Below are 23387 nucleotides of genomic sequence, written 5' to 3'. Positions count from 1 at the left end.
AACTTTTGACTGGTATTGTATGTCTCATCATGATTTCATTCCGGAGATCTACGGACAGTTCTTTGAACTTCATGGTATAGTTTCAGCTCTGACATGCACTGTCAACTGTGGGACCTTATATAGACAGATGTGTTTCTTTCTAAATCATGTCCAAACAATTGAATTTGCCACAGGTGGACTCCAATGAAGTTGTATTGACATCTAAAGGATGATCAAAGGAAATTGGATGTACCTGAGGTCAATTTGGAGTGTCATAGCAAAGGGGTGCAGATGGGTGTGAATACTTCTCAAAATGATATAGTTCTGCATTTAATTGTCAATAAATGTGAAAACATTTCCAAAAACATGTTTTCAATTTGTAATTATGCAGTATTGTGTTGTCGTGAAAAAAGAAACACATTTTGAAATCAGGCTGTAACAACAAAATGTGGAATAGGTCAAGGGGTATGAATACTTTCCAAATGCACGTATTCATATTGTGCATTTTCTTTTGCCATCAGTACTGTGAGTGTCAGCGCCATAGCCTATAGCCTATTGGCTATGAGCAGGGAGCTCAGGTGTGGGTAGATGAGACCTGGGTGTAATAACGTCTGAGGAAATCATTAAGGAAAGCGCTTGAGTACCCTGTGCGACAGGCAGGTCTCGCTCATTGATGAGATTGTGTGCATATTGTGGCATGAGATGTTCATTAGTGAGGTGTGAAATGAGGAATGGGAGCATGGGGGAGGGCGTGCGCAAGCCCACACATTTGGAGATATGGCTAATATACTAAAATGAGTAGCTGCTGTGTCAGTAACATGGTAAATGTAGATCCAGGACATTCAAATTAGTATGATACGTTATGTTTGGTATGGTTACGTAACACAGAAGGTTACTTAAAGCAAAAACGAAACGAGGGTAGTTGGTCGGGGTGGATGTTGTGGGCATATATAGTGAGAACATCAAGTACCCAAAGATTGCGTGTTTGAAACTCATCACGGACAACTTTAGCATTTTATCAACTTTGCAACTACGTTCTACTTTTTAGCTACTTTGCAACTATTTCGCATGTTAGCTAACCCTTCCCCTAACCCTTTAACCTAACTCCTAACCCTAACCCCTAACCATAACAGGGGCTGCAGCTTGAGTCAATTGCGAAGCACAGAACCGCTAGACTAGCTAACATTAGCCACAACAAATTGGAATTTGTAACATATCTTATGTATTGAAAATTTGTAACATATTGTATGACTTGCAATTTATAACATATCATACAATTCTTAACATATCATACAAAAAGGATGATGGACATCCACAAATGAATGCTTACCATTTGAAACATGATATCATACTAAATAGAGAGAGACATATTTAGATGTTCCATGTTATGTCTAACTCTGTGTCCAGGTTGACTGTGTAGGAGAGGCAGGCAACAAAGGCGAGTGAGATGCACAGGCTGCTGCTGTTTTGTTTTTCTTCGTTTCATTTTAAAGGAGGAGAAGAGAACAGAAGGTGAGAGAGGAGGAGGACGGTGGGCAGGGAGTACAAGCAGCGAAAGAAAAGCGGCTGCTTTTCGAGAGACAGATCATCCTAACAGGACAGCGGCTGCAGCTTGACTAAATTGCTTAGTGCAGAAGGGGGAGACAGGAAAACGAGTGAGCAACGACAAAAGAAGAGAGAGGGTGGGAGGGGCAACAAAGATCTGTCAGATGAGGCTTGATACGCGTCTATTTTCTGTGTGGTCTCCTTTATTACAGGGCGTTCTGAACGGGCAGCATCAGTGTGTCTCTTGCGCATGATCAGCTGTCTACGCATCCCTTCTGCCGGGAGTCAACACATATCTCAGCATCTCTCCGCCAGAGACAGAAAGAAAAACACCCGCTCTCCTCCGCTAATTGAGGTAGGTAAACACGCATTTGCATTTCCTTGTCGCACTATCAGATAAGATTTATGTTTTCTGTCCTGTAAAGATTTGTGCAGTTTAAAGGTTGTCATTACCTATCGTTAAGGGGTTCAAAAAGCATGATGTTGCTAGAGCAGTTGTTGGGGTTCGACTATTATGAAAGGGTTCCCATTTTCCGTTTTCATTTCATTAGACGCAACTGTGCATGGGATAGAGATACGCACTTATACACCATTTGGCATGAGGGGCTAAATGTTTCATCTGGTTTTGGGACACATTATGTTTTGGGACACATTATGGATTATTACAATAGTTTGCAGGATCAAACAGGGGCATCCCATCGGGCAAAGACGTCAATTCAATGGATATTCCACGTTGGTACAACGTAATTTAATTCAACCAGTGTATGTCCGGTGGGATGGTTCATGCTCCATTGACAGACCCCTGATTGCTAAAAAGTAAAACGGTAGGTTGTGTTTCGTGTCGTGTTTCGTGTTCCCCCCAAAGTGATATGCAGCCCAGTTTAGTGGTACAGGGGCAAAGAAACCCCACGGCTGCTCCCGGGGCGCTATACCGTCAGCCCTACCATCATCATGCGCCGCTGATGAGCACGTTTCGCGGTCAGGTGCGTAACGCGCACTGTGTCTTGCGCGTGCGTGCGTGGGTACACACACACACACACACACACACACACACACACACACACACACACACACACACACACACACACACACACACACACACACACACACACACACACACACACATACATTAATATGAACGCACTCAAGCATAAATTACCTTCTGACAGTGATGTTTACCTTTAAAGGTCTGCTGAGCAAGAGGAGGAAAGGGCACTTTCAATTTATTGATACATATCAAATTACTAATATAATGGTGAAGAACATACAGCATTCAGAAGGTACGCATATCTCGCTGTCTTTCTCCCAGATGTTAAAGCACCACTCCACACAGTTCATTGTGAGTGTTAATTTGACCCTTTTTATGTAAAAGCCTATTCAGCTTTCTATTTATCTGGAGGGACAGCACAGTAAGTGCATAAAACGTCGCCATACCATCAACAGAACGCCTCTAAAGTGAGTTTTAATAAGATGAATAGTACTGTGAATTGCTGAAATAGAAACACAAACGTGGAGAGTGGAGGGTGTAGGTGTGTGTATGTTTTTGCTTTTGCTTTTTGGCTCTGGTCAATTTGGCAAGGCAACACTGTAGCGTTGATGAGTGCAGAAACTATGAAGGCTGAGAGGCAAGGATAGAGGGATAGAGATGGTAGAGTTGGGTCTCTCTCCGCCACTCAGAATAACCATCATCGAGGCATTGTACACCTGTGAAAGTGTTGCATTGTGGTGAGGAGAATGCCCCTGGTTATCCTCCAGTTAAGATGTTAGCGTGAGAGTGAATATACTACTTAGCCTCGAGGACCTCTCTAGTGTTTTTCTCTGTGTTGCTGTAGCAGCAGGGTCCGTCTCCCATGTGAAAGCCAGCAAGGTCACCTTATGTTGTATCACTACCACCTGAATAACGATCAGGGTGAGGCCTGGGAGTGGCCCACACTGTGTGTCCAGCCGCTGTGCACATTCCCTTTCTTCTTATTTTGCTGATGATATGTTGGGGTTCCTCTCACTTTGAACTTGACAAGGTTAACCCTCCCTGGATATTCCTTTGGCTGGAGTGTCTGTCTTTCCGCCGTTGCCTGTGTCTGTGTGTCTCAGTGACCCACCGCCAGCTCAAAAGACTCCTTCTGCTCCCTATAACGAGGGGCAGACCACAGGGGTCAATCCTCCCTCAGTGTGTGTGTGTGTGTGTGTGTGTGTGTGTGTGTGTGTGTGTGTGTGTGTGTGTGTGTGTGTGTGTGTGTGTGTGTGTGTGTGTGTGTGTGTGTGTGTGTGTGTGTGTGTGTGTGTGTGTGTGTGTGTGTGCATGCACATACATTACCAGTCAAAAGTTTGGACACACCTACTCATTCAAGGGTTTTTCTTCATTTGTACTATTTTCTACATTGTAGAATAATAGTGAAGACATCAAAACTATGAAATAACACATATGGAATGATGTAGTAACCAAACATTTTCAAACAAATCCAAATATATTTTATATTTGAGGATCTTCAAAGTAGCCACTCTTTGCCTTGATGACAGCTTTGCACACTCTTGGCATTCTCTCAACTAGTTTCACCTGGAATGCTTTTCCAACAGTCTTGAAGGAGTTCTCACATATGCTGAGCACTTGTTGACTGCTTTTCCTTCACTCTGCGGTCCAACTCATCCCAAACCATCTCAATTGGGTTGAGATTGTGTGATTGTGGAGGCCAGGTCATCTGATGAGAAATCCATCACACTCGTTCTTTGTCAAATAACCCTTACACAGCTTGGAGGTGTTTTGGGTCAAAATATATGATAGTTCCACAAAGCGCAAACTAGTTTGGATGGCGCATTGCTGCCGAATGTTGTGGTTGCCATACTGGTTAAGTGTGCCTTAATTTCTAAATAGATCACTGACAGTGTCACCAGCAATGCACCCACACACCATCACACCTCCTCCTCCATGCTTCTCGGTGAGAACCACACATGCTGAGATCATCCGTTCACCTACTTTGCATCTCACAAAAACACGCCGATTTGAACCAAAAATCTCAAATTTGGACTCATCAGACCAAAGGACAGATTTCCACCAGTCTAATGTCCATTGCTTGTGTTTCTTGGCCCAAGCAAGTCTCTTCTTATTGTTGTCCTTTAGTAGTGGTTTCTTTTCAGCAATTTGATCAATTTGAAGGCCTGATTCATGCAGTCTCCTTTGAACAGTTGATGTTGAGATGTGTCTGTTACTTGAACGCTGTGAAGCATTTATTTGGGCTGTAATTTCTGAGGCTGGCGACTCTAATGAACGTATCCTCTGCAGCGGAGGTAACTCTGGGTCTTCATTTCCTGTGGCGGTCTTCATGTGAGTCAGTTTCATCATAGCGCTTGATGGCTTTTGCGACTGCACTTGAAGAAACGTTCAAAATTCTTGACTTGACCTTCTGTCATCATGAAGTGTTTTGAGAGACGAGTCAAGGATCATATCACCTCAACCTTACCTGTCATCCTAGATCCAATTCAATTTGCTTACTGCCCCAATAGGTCCACAGACGATGCAATCGCCATCTCACTGCACACTGACCTATCCCATCTGGACAAGAGGAAAACTTATGTAAGAATGCTGTTCATTGACTACATTGATAACACCTGCTGTCTTTAACTCTGAATGCTCGGCTATGAAAAATCAACTGACATTTACTCCTGAGGTGCTGACCTGTTGCACCCTTTACAACCACTGCAATTGTTATTATTATTTGACCCTGCTGGTCATCTATGAACATTTGAATATCTTGGCCATGTACTGTTATAATCTCCACCCGGCAAAGCCAGAAGAGAACTGGCCACACATCAGAGCCTGGTTCCTCTCTAGGTTTCTTCCTAGGTTCCTGCCTTTTCAGAGAGTTTTTCCTAGCCACCGTGCTTCTACATATGCATTACTTGCTGTTTGGGGTTTTAGGCTGTGTTTCTGTATAGCACTTTGACATCGGCTGATGTAAAAATGGCTTAATAAATACATTTGATTGATTGATTGAATGAATACTGCTCAGCATTCAACACCATAGTACCCTCCAAGCTTATCATTAAGCTTGAGGCCCTGGGTCTCGACCCCACCCTGTACAATTGGGTCCTGGACTTCATCATCAAACAACATCTCCACCCTGCTGGTCCTCAACACTGGGGTCCCACAAGGGTGCGTGCTCAGCCCCCTCCTGTACTCCCTGTTCACCCATGACTGCATGGCCACACACACCTCCAACTCAATCATCAAGTTTGCAGATGACACAACATTAGTAGGCTTGATTACCAACGATTACGACAGGGAGAAGGTGAGGAATCTCAGAGGGTGGTGTCAGGAAAATAACCTCTCACTCAACGGGACAGTGGTGGAGAAGGTGGAAAGTTCCTCGGCGTACATATCACTGACAAACTGAAATGGTCCACCCACAAAGACAGTGTGGCGAAGAAGGCGCAACAGCACCTCTTCAACCTCAGGAGGCTGAAGAAATTTGGCTTGTCACCTAAAACCCTCACAAACTTTTACAGATGCACAATTGAGAGCATCCTGTTGTGCTGTATCACCGCCTGGCACTGCAACTGCACCGCCCACAACCGCAGGGCTCTCCAGAGGGTGGTGCGGTCTGCACAACGCATCACCGGAAGCAAACTACCTGCCCTCCAGGACACCTACAGCACCCGATGTCACAGGAAGGCCAAAAAGATCAATCCAGGACACCAACCACCCGAGCCACTCCCTGTTCACCCCGCTATCATCCAGAAGGCGAGGTCAGTACAGGTGCATCAAAGCTGGAACCGAGAGATTGAAAAGCAGCTTCTATCTCAAGGCCATAGTTAAGCAGCCATCACTAGCACAGAGAGGCTGCTGCCTATAGATAGTTAAATAAAGGTTAAATTAAAATGTAATAAAATATGAAATTATAGGCCACTTTAATAAATGGAAGACTAGTCACTTTAAAAATGGCACTTACTCATCTCATATGTATATACTGTATTTTCTGCAATATTTTACATCTTATCCTATGCCGCTCTGACATTGCTCATCTATATATTTATACATTCTTATTCTGTTCCTTTACTTAGATATGTGTGTATAAGGTTTTTGTTGTGGAATTGTTAGATATTACTTGTTAGGTATTTCTGCACTGTCGGAACAAGAAGTACAAGCATTTTGCTACACTTGCAATAACATCTGCTAGCCATGTGTATGTGACCAATAAAATTAGATAAAAAAAATAATAATAATAATTGAAGTACATTCCAGGTGACAACCTAATGAATCAGGTCGAGCGAATGCCAAGAGTGTGCAAAGCTGTCATCATGGAAATGGGTAGCTACTTTGAAGAATCTCAAATATATTTGTTTAACACTTTGTTGCTTACTACATTAATCCATGTATTATTTCATAGTGTTATTATAAAATGTAGAAATTAGTAAAAATAAAGAACCCTTGAAGGAGTAGGTGTGTCCAAACTCTTGACTTGTACTGTTTGTGTGCATGTTTTACTCAGTGACTCATGCCACCAACCAGTGACTTGTGGAGCTGTCAGAACATCTCAGAATCTTAAATCAACATCCAATGGAAGTGAGAGGAATTCTTTGTCTCAGACTGGCAGATAGAATGTTGGTGGAATGCTTTGCTCTGTATGGAACCACCCTCTCAGATATAGAACTATTCGGCTACAGTAGTACTTCCACAGTATCCTGTGATAACAGACAGACTGTTTTGGCTGCATGATACAATGGTCCCCTTTAGCGTCTGAATTATACAATGACTGTTGTAACTGTCCTGGAAATTGTGAACTAGACCAACTAACTCCTTATAGGGGTGTTCACAGCAATGTTTTGAAGGATTTGGGGGTGATCTGCAAGTTCCTCTTTGATAGTCCCTCTAGACCCCTCAAACTCAATTAATTAATTAATTATTAGGTAAAAGAGAAACCCAGCAGGCTGTGCCCAGACCTTCTAGTCTCTGTCTAGAGCGATGACGTCGTAGTGTTTGGCTGGGTCGTGTTCAGAAGGCATGGAATGGGAGAATATGTTATCAAACGGAGATACTTCTTATCCAATGAAAACATACAGCACATTTTTTAAGTAGCAAAAACTCTCCCTGTCTCTGACTGTCTCTAGTTCTGTCTGTCTGTCGTCCTATCTCTCTTTCTTGCTCTGTCTCTTTTCTTTCTCTGCTGTGGCCTCACTTGTAAAATTCTTCATCTGAACTCCCAACCCCCAGCAGGGGACAGTAGTTTGGTGAGAATGTTCTATCCTGACTACACGCCATCCCTCCCGGTCATCTTATCTCTCCTGCAGAGATGAATGAGTTCAATGGGTCTGATTTCACACACACACACACACACACACACACACACACACACACACACACACACACACACACACACACACACACACACACACACACACACACACACACACACACACACACACACACACACACACACACTACAAACAGTACAAACACTCCTTTTTCATGAAACTATTGTGGTCAGTGTGATAACGTGCGTGACTAATAGTTGGAGGGGTGAGACTGTTGAGACTGAGACACTTGTTCTTTCTAGCTCAGTGCAGTAGATAAGGGCTGAGAGTTATGACCCCGGGTGATTAGATGTGACCTCCGTCTGACTGAGCTCTGATCTGGTCTCACACTGCTGGGGAGTTCACACACGTCCCTATGAATTAGCCACCTAAAGCACTCTGCAAATGGATAGCTGAGTGGGAGACAGAGAGCTGTGTGTGCCTTTAACCACACATGTTAAAATGGGTTTGAAATGTGTGAAAGGAAGAGCAATGTATGTGTTATTTTTTCTGACACCATAAATATGTGTGTGTGTGTTTGTGTGATCTGATTCACGAATGTGCGTGTGCTTTACAATGTGTGTGCCTGTCTGAGTGCAGACTGGTTGGCTGGAGGGGTGTGGGAGTACTGGGACTGTCAGGGCAGCAGATAGAAGCCCAGCAGCAGCAGAAGTGCAAATTAAAAGTCACTGAAGCGCTATAGGAGAACATGATGCAGACTGCTAATGCTATGTTCACGCACAGCTAGCCAGCTATTACACTGATAATGTTAGGGCAGCGTAGCTAACTACTACATTGGTAATGTCAGGGCAGCGCTAGAAAACTAACACCGAGCCATGGCAGGACAGAGCACTGGGTGTTTACAAGGAGAATAACATTTAAGGGAAAGCGGGATAGAGAGTGAGAGACATACTTCGAAAGAACAAGGCATAGGCCTAGAGAGAGCGAGTGAGAGTGAGAGACAGAGAAAGAGCGCACGAGAGAGAGAGAAAGAGCGTGACTCAAGGAGAGTGGAAGAGAGGACAAACATACAAACAGAGATACTTTAGATAGAGAGAGCAAATATCATTCACCGGTACATCCACACAACAATTGCGTAAACAATACGAGGGCCTTATTACTGGGACACTTTCATGGAATTATAGTTCCATTGGTACAGTCAGTGAAGTCTCACAACCTTAATGGTCCACCACTGTCTCGCTCAGAGCCAGTGCTGTCTGACCTTGAATCATTTATTTAAAAAATAAATACATATATATAGCAACCCACACTGCACCAGGCAGCCATTCACATCCACACAGGCAGCATACTGCATGCACACAGTAGGAGGAAGTTACCCCTAAATGTTGGTCTAAGGTTTGTTTTGTGTTTGAAGGTGAAGATTGGGTGAGGGGAAGCTGATCCTAGATCTGTCCATTTTTTTTTCGCTAGGCTATTCATTCACACAGATGAGACGTTGAACCAAGGTCCCGACTCAATAGTCATTAAAAACCTGTCACAGGAGTGGGTGTACTAAACCCCAGTGTACTGGTTGGCTCAGTTCCCAACCTGGCAGCTCATACTGCTACACTAACATAATAATGCCCAGCTAGCCCAGCTCTCCTCTCCTCCCCTGTAACTCTACTCCAGATCATTGCTGTGCTCTCAGTGAGCTTACCTGTGAAGGGAAGGTCAATGGCAGTAGGCTCGACACACAGCCTCATTAAACTTTAACTGTTTCAGATAGGTTCAGAGAGGCCCTCTGCTACATCACCAAAGTTAGGCTGCACCTCTTAAAGCTTTTTTGGGGGAGCGAGTAACATTTAGAAATTATATTTCTCATTTCATTTGACACAGTTTTTGCCTCACGGAATCCAACTGGGGTTTCCCTAAAACCAAGGAAAACCATTTGAATAATGGATACAGCTAATGCGTTTTGAGTTATTGGGCAGAAATAAGATGATGTACTTATTTCTAAAGGACATTGTGCTGATTTGGGGTTTGGGGGCCTTGGCACCAGAACTATGAAAATGTAAAATAAGTAAGATTTCCCTAGATGAGAAGAAATGTCCCTGAAACGGTTGTGCATTGTGAATATGATCTATGGTCATTATAATTTGCGGAGGTTTTGGATGACTGACAATTGCAGGCCAGATTTGTATTTTGAGTGCCTGCTAATCAATCAGCCGTCCAAAACATTGCGTGCAGCTATTCGTTTGCAGATCATTTTTGAGGACTCCGCTCTCTTTCACACCTTCTCATGTCCTTCAGTACATTCTCCCTTTCTTCCCTAAGCCTGTTAGTCTTCCACCCTGAACATGGATGTTTAAATCTTTGCCTGCCTTTCTTCCTCCTTGCTGAGGCATGAGCTGTTCTTCTGAATGATCTCTTCTTCTAACTCAGCCAGCCTGTGCTTCTGATAGCCGTAACAAAGCACTTAGCATCAGCTCACTTCAATCAGACCTCATTTACTGTATCTCAAAGCTGCAGCTCTCATGTGTGTCTGTTAGAGCTGAGAGGCCCTATAGAACACTGGGCTCTGTCGCTGCAGATGGAAAACTGCCTACTGCCTGATATAACTCTATCTCATTTGGGAAGTGATTGTTAGTTACAGTAGCTAGTTGCTACCTCTGTCCGAGATGACCATATCTGTATTCAATAGGGAATCTCAAATTATTTCAAGGTTGATCCACACAACACTTTCTCCAACACTATGCCCACCACACAGACATATTTTCCTACAGTATTAAATACAGCACTTATGAAAAACATTCTAGCTCGGCCAAGACACGTGCAACACATCTTACAGTGACGTGCAGTCAGGGTAGGCAGGGTAGGCAGTGCTTACCCTGTGATAATCTAATGAGGAAAGATGTTATGAAAAAAACAAATAAAAAAATGTATTATATAAAAACGTTTTTTCTCAATGCTTCTGGTGTTTTGAAACGGCATAAAAACCTCAGGAAAGGTGCTAGGGTATTCGTGCCTTTCTTTCCATCCATTCAAAGCCACCACAATCTTTGAAGTGCGCAGAATTTCCTGATTCTAGTCAATGTTAATGGACAGGGTCAGCATAGGCGTTGCTGCTTTGCCTAGCTTGAAGTAGCTTAAATCGAGCCAATGTCATATTTTGTGCATGCGTAGAGCCTAAACATGTTGTGTGGGTATTGCCCTTGGGAAAGCTGTGCACATCTGCGTGTGTCTACATAATTTGGAGCTCGCAACACCCCTTGAACTGAACAAAGTTGGAGAGCAAAAACAACCTGGTGCCAGACTAATGGTGACTAGTGCACTTTTTTATGTGGGTGGATCAGCTTTAATATTGCGGATAGATTGTAGCTTTTCATCAGTGTAATTGTCTGCGTCATTTCCAATCCCTCATATAGTTGTGGGGTAAATATACAGTGGGGCAAAAAAGTATTTAGTCAGCCACCAATTGTGCATCTTCTCCCACTTAAAAAGATGGGGCCTTCAACTATGACAGACAAAATGAGAAAAAAATCAAATGAATTTATTTGCAATTTATGGTGGAAAATAATTATTTGGTCACCTACAAACAAGCAAGATGTCTTGCTCTCACAGACCTGTAACTTCTTCTTTAAGAGGCTCCTCTGTCCTCCACTCGTTACCTGTATTAATGGCACCTGTTTGAACTAGTTATCAGTATAAAAGACACCTGTTCACAACCTCAAACAGTCACACTCCAAACTCCACTATGGCCAAGACCAAAGAGCTGTCAAAGGACACCAGAACGGTGAGCAAAAATCCCAGAACCACACGGGGGGACCTAGTGAATGACCTGCAGAGAGCTGGGACCAAAGTAACAAAGCCTACCATCAGTAACACACTATGCCGCCAGGGACTCAAATCCTGCAGTGCCAGACGTGTCCCCCTGCTTAAGCCAGTACATGTCCAGGCCCGTCTGTAGTTTGCTAGAGAGCATTTTGATGATCCAGAAGAAGATTGGGAGAATGTCATATGGTCAGATGAAACCAAAATATAACTTTTTTATAAAAACTCAACTCGTCCTGATTGGAGGACAAAGAATGCTGAGTTGCATCCAAAGAACACCATACCTACTGTGAAGCATGGGGGTGGAAACATCATGCTTTGGGGCTGTTTTTCTGCAAAGGGACCAGGACGACTGATCCGTGTAAAGGAAAGAATGAATGGGGCCATGTATCGTGAGATTTTGAGTGAAAACCTCCTTCCATCAGCAAGAGCATTGAAGATGAAACGTGGCTGGGTCTTTCAGTATGACAATGATCCCAAACACACCGCCCGGCAACGAAGGAGTGGCTTCGTAAGAAGCATTTCAAGGTCCTGGAGTGGCCTAGCCAGTCTCCAGATGTCAGCCCCATAGAAAATCTTTGGAGGGAGTTGAAAGTCCGTGTTGCCCAGCAACAGCCCCAAAACATCACTGCTCTAGAGGAGATCTGCTTGGAGGAATGGGCCAAAATACCAGCAACCTTGTGAAGACTTACAGAAAACGATTGACCTCTGTCATTGCCAACAAAGGGTATATAACAAAGTATTGAGATAAACTTTTGTTATTGACCAAATACTTATTTTCCACCATAAAATGCAAATAAATTCATAAAAAATCCTACAATGTGTACCTATGATCAAAATTACAGGCCTCTCTCATATTTTTAAATGGGAGAACTTGCACAATTGGTGGCTGACTAAATACTTTTTTGCCGCACTGTATATATATTTAAATTTACAGTTAAAGTCGGAAGTTTACATACACCTTAGCCAAATACATTTAAACTCAGTTTTTCACAATTCCTGACATTTAATCCTAGTAAAAAGTCCCTGTCTTAGGTCAGTTAGGATCACCACTTTATTTCAAGAATGTGAAATGTCAGAATAATAGTAGAGAGAATAATTTATTTCAGCTTTTATTTCTTTCATCACATTCCAAGTGTGTCAGAAGTTTACAAACACTCAATTAATATTTGGTAGCATTGCCTTTAAATTGTTTATCTTGGGTCAAACATTTTGGGTGGCCTTCCACAAGCTTACCACAATAAATTGCGTGAATTTTGGCCCATTCATCCTGACAGAGCTGGTGTAACTGAGTCAGGATTGTAGGCCTTCTCGCTCGCACACGCTTCTTCAGTTCTGCCCACAAGTTTTCTTTTGGATTGAGGTCAGTGCTTTGTGATGGCCAGTCTAATACCTTGACTTTGTTGTCCTTAAGCCACAACTTTGGAAGTATGGTTGGGGTCATAGTCCATTTGGAAGATCCATTTGCAACCAAGCTTTAACTTCCTGAATGATGTCTTGGGATGTTGCTTCAATGTATCCACATTATTTTCCTCCCTCATGAAGCCATCTATTTTGTGAAGTGCACCAGTCCCTCCTGCAGCAAAGCACCCCCACAACATGATGCTGCCACCCCCGTGCTTCACAGTTGGGATGGTGTTCTTCAGCTTGCAAACCTCCCCCTTTTTCCTCCAAAAGTAACAATGGTAATTAATGGCCATTTGTTTCATCAGACTAGAGGACATTTCTCCAAAAAGTATGATCTATGTCCCCATGTGCAGTTGCAAACCATAGTCTGGCTTTTTTATGGTGGTTTTGGAGCAGTGGCTTCTTCCTTGCTGAGCGACTTTAGTTAGTTAGTTTGTTAGTTACTTTTGTACCTGTTTCCTCCAGCATCTTCACAATGTCCTCTGCTGTTGTTCTGGGATTGATTTGCACTTTTCGCACCAAAGTAAGTTCATCTCTAGGAGACGGAACGCGTCTCCTTCCTGAGCGGTATGACGGCTGCGTGGTCCCATGGTGTTAATACTTGCATACTATTGTTTGTACAGATGAAAGTGGTACTTTCAGGTGTTTGGAAATGTATATTTCATCTGTTGCACACTGACTAACTGAAGTGATTTTATTATATGTAAACTTCATACTTCAACTGTATACATACGTACATACGTACATACGAAGATACGTACTACCATTCAAAAGTTTGGTATCACTTACAAATGTCCTTGTTTTTGAAAGAAAAGCACATTTTTTGTCCATTAAAATAACCTAAAATTGATCAGAAATACAGTGTAGACATTGTTAATGTTGTAAATGACTATTGTAGCTGGAAACGGCAGATTTTATAATGGAATATCTAAATAGGTGTACAGAGGCCCATTATCAGCAACCATCACTCCTGTGTTCCAATGGCACATTATGTTAGCTAATCAAATTTTATAATTTTAAAAGGCTAATTAATCATTAGAAAACCCTTTTGCAATTATGTTAGCACAGCTGAAAACTGTTGTTCTGATTATGAGAAGCAATACAACTGGCCTTCTTTAGACTAGTTGAGTATCAGCATCCGCATATGTGGTTTCGATTACAGGCTCAAAATGGCCAGAAACAAAGCCCTTTCTTCTGAAACTCGTCAGTCTATTCTTGTTCTGTGAAATGAAAGCTATTCCATGTGAGAATATCTCATACAAGATCTCGTACAACGCTGTGTACTACTCCCTTCAAAGAACATTGCAACAAGGGTCCCCAGCCTCCAGTGATGATCCATGGCAAGAAGCCTCTAGTGATGATCCATGGCACGAAGCCTCCAGTGATGATCCATGGCAAGAAGCCTCCAGTGATGATCCATGGCACGAAGCCTCCATAGACGTTCTCCAGTCCGGAGCCTCCAGCGACGGCCTCCAGTCCGGAGCCTCCAGCGACGGTCTCAGTCCGGATCCTCCAGCGACGGCCTCTAGTCCGGAGCCTCCAGCGACGGTCTCCAGTCCGGATCCTCCAGCGAAGGTCTCCAGTCCGGGGCCCGCAGCGAAGGTCTCCAGTCCGGGGCCCGCAACAAGGGTTTCCAATCTGGGGCCCGCAACGAGGGACCCCAGTCCGGAGCCCGCAACGAGGTTCCCCAGTCCGGGGTCGGCGGCGAGGGTTCCCGCACCAGGGGCGCCACCAAAGTGGGGTGAGCCAGAGGTGGGGCGGGGTCTACGTCGCGCACCAGAGCCGCCACCGCGGATAGATGCCCACCCGAACCCTCCCCTATAGGTTCAGGTTTTGCGGCCGGAGTCCGCACCTTTGGGGGGCCCTGGGCCCCTTATGTCTCTATTTGGTTTGGTCTCATTTTGATTTGGGTGGGCATTCTATGTTCTGTTTTCTATGTTTTTGTATTTCCATGTTTTGACCGGGTATGGTTCTCAATGAGGGACAGCTGTCTGTCATTGTCTCTGATTGGGAATCATACTTAGCTAGCCTTTTCCCTTTCGTCATTGTGTGAAGTTGCCTTTGTTAGGGGTACTATAACCCTTGTAAGCTTCACGGTGGTTTTTGTTATTTCTTGTTTTGTTGGTGACATTTTAACAAATAATAGAAAATGTACGCTCAATATATTTGTGTTAGCTGCATGTGTGGCATAACTCCATCAGTCCTATTTATGATACCATTGACAAAGATTATACATTTAAAAAAAAAAAAATTTTTATTAAAAAAAAATGTTTTTATCAATTAGTATAATATTTGTTGTATTATTTGTTCTGGTCTTTTCTGGTGGATTAAACTGAAATTTCAACCAACTTTCTATGGCTTAACGATATTTTGGAGATGATTTAATTTAAAATAACCGACACTGAGCAGTTGTAATCTGAATAAAGGGAAAAGGGCCACGGGGTGAGACATTCTTACTAATTTGCTAGAGAACCCGTTCGGATTTAAGTGTAACTTTTGTATGACTGATGCCTTTAGTGAGAGGTCTAATGATTTACTATTTAATAATTTATGCCCTCCATTCATATTCATTATTTAAATACGCCCTTACAATTTTGTCTGGCTTGCCATACCAAATAAAATATTATATTTTTTGCTCATGTAATTTAATAGGCGTCCCGCTAGATGGAACACCTGTTGACAACATCCTGTGTAATTGAGGGCATGCTATTCAAATAAATAATCGTAATATTAAACATTCATGTATCACATATAATGCGTTGTCCGATTACAATAGGCTTTACAGCGAAAGCATGCCATGTGATTGTCTGAAGACGATGCCCCACATCAAAATATTTTTCAACCAGCACAGGCTTCACAAAAATCACAAATAGCGATTAAATAAATCACTTACTTTTGAGAATCTTCCTCTGTTTGCAATCCCAAGGGTCCCAGTTACAACATGAATGGTTGTTTTGTTAGATAAAATACTTCTTTATATCCCAAAAAGTCTGTTTAGTTGGCGCCATCGATTTCAGTAATCCACTAGTTGAACTTGCAGACAAAGGAGTCTTAAAGCTACCGCTAAACTTCATCCAAACAAGTCAAACAATGTTTCTATCAAATCCTCACGGTACCCTAAAATGTAAATAAACTATAATATATCATACGGAAAGTAGTATGTTCAATAGGAAAGTAAAATTAGTAAGTGCATGCCGTCTTCACCACAAGCCGAAGACTGATATTGTTCCAGTGCTCTCTTCACCAAAACTCAAAATTCTTGCTTGTTTTTCAAAAAACAAGCATGAAACCTTGAATAAAGACTGTTGACATCTACTGGAAGCCATAGGAATTGAAATCTGGGAGCCAGAATTACATAGCTTTCAATTGGAAGAGCCTGGGACCTCAACAAAAAACATCTGGTTGGTTTTTCTTCGGATTTGTGCCTGCCATATAAATTCTCTTATAGTCCCAGACATTGTTTTAACATTTTTAGAAACTTCAAAGTGTTTTCTATCAATGCTACCAATTATATGCATTTCCTGGCTTATGGGCCTGAGCAACAGGCAGTTTACTTTGGGCGCGTCAGTCAGGGGGAAATTCAGGAAACTAGACCCTATCCTAGAGAGGTTAAAAAACAGGTTGCCTGTTGTGACCTTATTCCCAAGCATCTCTGTGCAGTCAGACCTTTGATGATTTTGTGCCACCAGGGCCAAAATAATATGCCCCCTCTCTGAATGTATGAGTGTGTCCCCCTCCTCATGGGTTACTGCAGCTAGTGTTGCCAGCACTGCCACTGCCTGGGTGGGGGCACCCCACCAGAATCCCCACCAGCTAGGTACAAGGTCGTCAAGTTTCTCATTAGCAACTTTGAGAATTTCCTTGTATATTATGCTCTCCCATCAGGTGGCTTTGGCTTTGTAGGACCCTACCAGGCAGTCTCAGAATATTGAGGGGGAGGTGCTGCTTTGGTAGGTATCTACGTAGAGTAGGCCCATAAAACAGATAAGGACATCTCCTTAGTGTATGGGTCTCTCAGGTGCGTGTCTAAGGTATAGGGTTGTTGACCATTCCATCATGATAGGACAGTAAATAAATGAATAAATACTAATAATTTATTTTAAAATGTATATCCCATATCTGCACAAAATCGAAAGCTCTTTCTCATAATCCCTGCTCACAAACACACATGGGCTCTGGGATTTTCAACCTGTATCCTTTTTCACTTAACTCCACACATTTCCAAACACAAAAACAAACACCCCACCTTCCATCACAAAACATGCGCACATACCCACACACTGTGCCTTCTATGTCCTCTGTGTTATTCTCTACCATGTTGATTGAGTACTTTTGTGTTCCAGTTCCTTAAATTTGAAGATATATTATTTAGCGTATTATCCTTTCTTCTAATGCGGTATTTTCAATTTATGAAATACTATAATTGGAAAGTGTAAAACTAATTATTTTCCAACATTCCCTATCTAGAATGTATTTTATTGCTTTTCTATATATATTTTTTATTACAATCCCTACCATGTCTAGTATTGTGTGTTCCATTATTCGACTCCTCTATGGGAACTGTAATACTGTATTTAGAATAGCCATGGAGTAGTCTTTGTGTCTCTCAACATTTGGTTATCAATATACAGTTTATCGACTACGAGAGCTACATGTTTCCCTTTGAATCTATTTTCCTAGTCTGTATGTCAAGTAAGGCTTCACTCAGAAAGATGTTCTCCATTTGAAACTTTTCATACGTGTGTTCCAAATATCTAACGGGTCGCCCCAGCATTACTTTTTTATGCACGTGATGTTAGAATGCACTCGCCAGTTCCAAAATGTGATTGTTACGCAACAGGACAATTAATCCGCGGTGCCCTCAAGCCTGTTTTTATTTATTGGCTGTTTCAACTTTAAAGTTAAAACAGTTGAAATTTTCTAAAAACTGTTTGATTTGAGATGCATTCTGCCTCCTCATTAATTATAATAATAATAATAATATATGCCATTTAGCAGACGCTTTTATCCAAAGCGACTTACAGTCAGTCATGTGTGCATACATTCTACGTATGGGTGGTCCCGGGGATCGAACCCACTACCCTGGCATTACAAGCGCCATGCTCTACCAACTGAGCTACAGAAGGACATGAAAGCAGGCCTTTTTACTTTTGCGGACAATTTATTTATTAGGAATTTCTGACCCGGACAAAATTCCCCAAGCACTTCCCAATTGTTTGTGCAGTTCAAGTCTGCAGACATTTGCGCATCTGCCATTAGAACAGGATCTGCACACACGTGTTCACATTTTCTGTCTGGTACCCACATTGCAGTCGTTTTTATTACCAATAATAACTTTGTAAATGTGTTTCTAACAAAGTGCCTTATTACGTTATAATAGTTTCTGTATGTCGTTTCTACTGTAGCTCTGTGTGTATGGAGCATAATATATATATGTGTATATTCCTTATAACCGTGGACACGCGAGGTAACAGTTACTAATTTCTTAACCTTTATGGTGTTATATTCAATCGTGCTTAAGTAGCTAGCTACATTATTCTATTAGCTCTTTAAAACAATGCTAATTGCGTCAGAGGAGTATTAGCTTGTGTTGTATTTTGAAGCTATCCTGGCCTTATGAGTCCGAAGTGGCACAGCGGTCTAAGGCACTGCATTTCAGTGCTGGAGGCCTCACTGCAGACACTGGTTCGACTCCAGGCTGTATCACAACTAGCTGTCATTGGAAGTGTCATAGGGCGCACAATTGACCTAGCGCCGTCTGAGTTTGGCCAGGGTGAAGGCCGTCATTTTAAATAGTAATATGTTCTTACATGACTTGCTTAGTTAAATAAAATAAAAATAGATGACTGGTTTGTTTTCATTTGTCATATTTAGCATAATTCTGTTCTGCCCTGCCCCCTTGTAGAGCTCAACAGTTACTGTTTCTTACCGTTATAACTCAAATGAGTGATTTTGTCAATGCAATATATTATTTTTATAGCAGTGTTTATTATGTTACTTCTTTGTAATATTGTTTTATTGCTATATGCTGATATTGTATTCTAATGACTAATAACTCCTCTTTATTCTGTACTTTCAGAAACCACACACACACACACACACACAAACAATTTTTGCCAATATCATAATTGGAACTGGAGCTCTTTTGAGCTGAAGATTGAGGTCAGCTTTTGTATGCTGGAGTACACACTTTTGCATGCTGGAGTACACACTTTTGTATGCTGGAGTACAGTTTTACTGGATGAAAACACAGAAAGAAAACACATAGATGACTATTACATATTGACCTATTTTATTGCAGTATTGGTGGTTGTTGGTTGAACAAACATACGTATCTGTGCTCCAGTATTCTCTTAGGGAGTTCTTCTTTATTATCCCCATGAGAAGGACTGTCACCAGGAAGGTAATACATTTCACTAATTGTGATTGTCACCCATTTAGTGAGTTTCCCCCACACTCCTGGCTCCCTCTTCTCCTGTAGCTCCATGGCTGAGCGATTGGTCTCCTCTACTATGTCTCCCACCAGTTCCACAGTCAGAAACAACTTGAAGCACTTGAAGCCTCAGTTGGAAATGGCAAGGGGCTTTGCACTCCAAACTGGGACTCATCAAAGCAAACAGCAGGGCCAGGAGGGGTGAAATGACTGGTGGCCTTCCAGCGACCACAGAACTCCTGTACTTCATCCACTGTCGGTCTGCTTCAATCACCAACAGCATCTTCAAAGGGACCTGGGACTTCGTCAGTGGACAAGGGGTCCTCAGATTCAGGGTCCTCAATGGCTACAAGGTTGGGGGGCAGCTCCTCACTGTCACTGTCAGAATCTAATTCCTGACTTTCATACTCACTCATTGTCAGAATTTGAAAAAATCTCCAGAATTCCCGCATTTGTGTGTTTTCTCCTTTTGAAAGACATTGCTAATGCTACAGCTTAGCTCACTAGTTACATACATAAACAACAACACTGAATGGCTCAGAGTGGGAGTGAGAGGTTATGTGATTGACTGCCACCACACGCCACTTGTATCAATAGATCACTATCAGAATTTTTTTGTGTGGTAATTATTTATACATTTACTCTTTTATTCACGTTTTCAAGCACTGGTGACAAAACATGTATTCCGATTCGTGCATAGATTGTAATGAACACAGTGTGTGTAAAATACTTTTTAGAAGTTTGTTTAGAAGTTTTAGAAGTCCGATTGTGATGAGCTAAGCTAATTCCAGCTATGTGTGGAGCCATGTTTGTTGACATACAATGCATTCTGGGTTTCACGTAATTGTCTGTCGTACCAAAGATGTTATAAAAAAAACGAGGTGATTAAGGGTACACTCATTTTTCGAGAACTTCCGGGATGTGAACGACACAACCCCTTCAACATGCATACTATAAAACAGACCAAACTCATCTTGTCTCCTCTTATCTTTGGTTTCTGTGAAAAAACAAACATGCCGGCGCACAGAAGTACCCATTGTCGGATTACTTTTGATTTCTAGAAAGTGTATTAGTCAATTATTTTCATCACTGGTGAGCTCACCCGTGATGAGATTAATTCTAAATAGTAATTACAATTAGCTAATTCATATTGTAGTTTCTTTCAGCCTAGAGTTTTAAAAATGTGATCGCTTGTGTTATGTCAATCTTTCCTCAGTTAGCGCTAAGACAAATGTAGCTTACATTTTTCCTAGTTTGTTGATTGTGTTAAGCTGTAGCTCCTTCTGTGAAGGTCTGAACATTGCATCCAAAAATAAACTCCTCACATTCTGGACATAACTTTGTAAGGACTGTGTTTGTGAAAAATGTTTCTGAAAACATTTTTGTGGCCAGCTCAAATGCTGATTGTTGCGTCATACCGAAACTGGACATTCTAAATAAGCATTCTAATCACACCTGTTTGATCGTACGCTACAGGGACAGCTGTACAATGATCACACCTGTGTGTTGGTACTTGTGAAAATGTTTAGTTCATTAACATCGGTTTCAATCTTAATAACTGTCCCTTTCAGCTTGTTTGCATCTTTCTCCAATGTCACAGCTTTTTCGACACTCATCTCAAGGTTTGCCTTCAACTCCTTTATATCCTTACTGACTAATTCAAGTATGCCCAGTTTGTCAGTTATTGATTTTAAGAGATTGGTTTCCATCTTTTACCATCTAAAATAATAAATTGTCTGTGTCTGTCAAAGAGTAACGTTTTCTTTTCGGGATTGGTTCCCCTGTTTTACTCTCCAAAATGTGTTCCTTGTTTTCATAATATTTTTTGCTAAATTTCTCTAGCCTTAAGATTTGTTTTGTGTTGTTAGCCAGATTGAAGGTTATAACTCACCAGTTTGTGAAGTGCTAATATTTAGTCTAACTTAGTCTTAGTCTAACCAATATTGAATATGTGACCAGTTTCAAGAAACTAGGCGTATGTCGCAAGTCACAACTTCACAGGAGAGCCATTTCAACATTTATATCAAAATTATTTTTTTGGGGCAGAAATACCTTCGTGAACATGTGAACAAACTTGTATTCCATCTGTAAATAATGATAAAATTGTTAAATTATGAGCCTTGTTCATTAAGCAACAAAGTCCGCAAACTTCCCACTAGCCATGATTAGCTGAGATAATGAGTGGGCTGGACATGCCGAGAGAGGATTGGTCTGCCATTTAGAAGGCTTCTAATAATAATAATAATAATAATAATAATAATGGGTGGTCCTTCTGTAGCTCAGTTGGTAGAGCATGGCGCTTGTAACGCCAGGGTAGTGGGTTAAATTCCCGGGACCACCCATACGTAGAATGTATGCACACATGACTGTAAGTCGCTTTGGATAAAAGCGTCCGCTAAATGGCATATATTATTATATTAGAAGGCTTCTGTCTATTTGAGCTGGTCTGTGTTGGTAATCCTGTCGAACGTGACTTTAAAAAAATAATTATCGCATAGTGAAACTGCACAAGTGTTGCTCTCCACTTTCTGGAGGATCTAGTTTTGAAATCCGTGGAATTAGAGTATGATAACTAAAGAAATTGAGAAAACACCTGTCTCCGGATTACATCTTCAAACTAAGGGCAACTGTGGCATGGCATCTGTGACAGGGAGACACTTCCATCATGCATGATGATGTATACAGGTAAGATAGTCTATCTAGGTACATGTTCAGATATTACACATTTCTAATTTTGACAGAAAGTGTTTTCATTTCAAGCTAAAGTGTACTGTTAGATAGCTAGCTAAAGTTAGCTGGCTGGCTCCCTAGCTAACGTTACATGTATTATGTTATTATTCGTATTCCAGAGCCATTTGCTAGTTAGAGCCTAATGTTAGCTAGCTAACATTGAACCAGGTTGGTTAGCTCCCAGCAGAATCATGGAGGGTAGTAACAACATGATTTGACACTATGTTTCTTGTTGTTTAACTAGCTAATGTTAGCTGGCTGGCTCGTTAGCTAATGTTACATGACGTGTGTGATCTTGCACGTTGTTTACATAGCTAGGTTCATTGTTTACATAGCTAGCTAGCTAGCTAGCTAAATGTCTTAAGCTCTTCACTAGATACCAAAATATTCAAAGGCCATTTTCTAAAAAGTGAGTTTAAATGTTGATCAACTTTCAACGCAGAATTACTTTCCCATTGTACCTCAAAAATGCAGTCTATGATATACCATTTTGTAAGTCTGAGTCCCTACTTTTATCCAATGTTAAAAACACAATTTCAATATTTTGCTACATAAAACCAAATCCAGGTGGTGAGTCACATATTCCATTTTTATCTACACTGCTGTGTTCAGTCCGCCATCTTTCTCTTGTCCTTAAACAATTTTCCAGTTTGGAATAATGTAACATGCCATTGGAAATGTCAGAGTGAAAGAGTGGAACATCAACTTTCATGAAAGTTAAGACCAGACAGAGGCAGCATACAGGATCTCTACACACAAGACGTGACATTACAGGCAACCACCATGTCACCATCTCCCTAACTGCTAGCTGTCAGGCAGGCAAAGTGAGTACTGGACTGTCAGCTTTTTCATTACCAACTAATACCTTTTACCCATCTAGGACATTTACTTTTGCTTTGTGGACATAATGGGCCTTGGGGATGCTTTTGAATCATGAGCATAGACAACATCCCTTTGATTGCATTTGATTTGTATGTTTTTTTTAATGTTTTAAACACACATTGGTCATTTAGTGCCACCTATTAGTTGTATCTGTGAATGCTACATTGGTCTAAGGCTGAGCTGAGCATTTTGTCATTTTGTCGGATGAAATTGAAGTATGCCGCCATCGGAGGCTATCTTGGCTACATTGGTATTTACATTTGGTTAATAGCCTATGTCACTCTGGATGTTGGAGCTATCTGTTGTATGGTGAACTTGGGATTCATCAAGGTTAATTTGTGAGTAAATCTGGCTT

At 41.7% G+C, this 23387-nt stretch overlaps 1 protein-coding gene across 2 annotated transcripts in view; it reads left to right on the top strand.

Annotated features, from left to right (window-relative positions):
• Positions 1–1610: 1610 nt before the first annotated feature.
• Positions 1611–23387, top strand: part of LOC118388821 (contactin-2-like) — an 89076-nt gene continuing 67299 nt past the window's right edge. The window contains exons 1-2 of one of the 2 annotated variants that reach the window (XM_035778308.2): positions 1616–1634; positions 1737–1879. The gene's annotated coding sequence lies outside the window, so the exon portion shown is untranslated. Of the gene's footprint in view, positions 1880–23387 lie in introns of both variants that reach the window. The other variant, XM_052527105.1, reaches the window with a different exon arrangement.

Source organism: Oncorhynchus keta, chromosome 10, assembly GCF_023373465.1.
Source record: "Oncorhynchus keta strain PuntledgeMale-10-30-2019 chromosome 10, Oket_V2, whole genome shotgun sequence".
Classification (NCBI taxonomy): domain Eukaryota; kingdom Metazoa; phylum Chordata; class Actinopteri; order Salmoniformes; family Salmonidae; genus Oncorhynchus; species Oncorhynchus keta.
The sequence above is the reverse complement of the archived record's forward strand: the minus strand, read 5'-3'. Positions and strand labels throughout refer to the sequence as shown.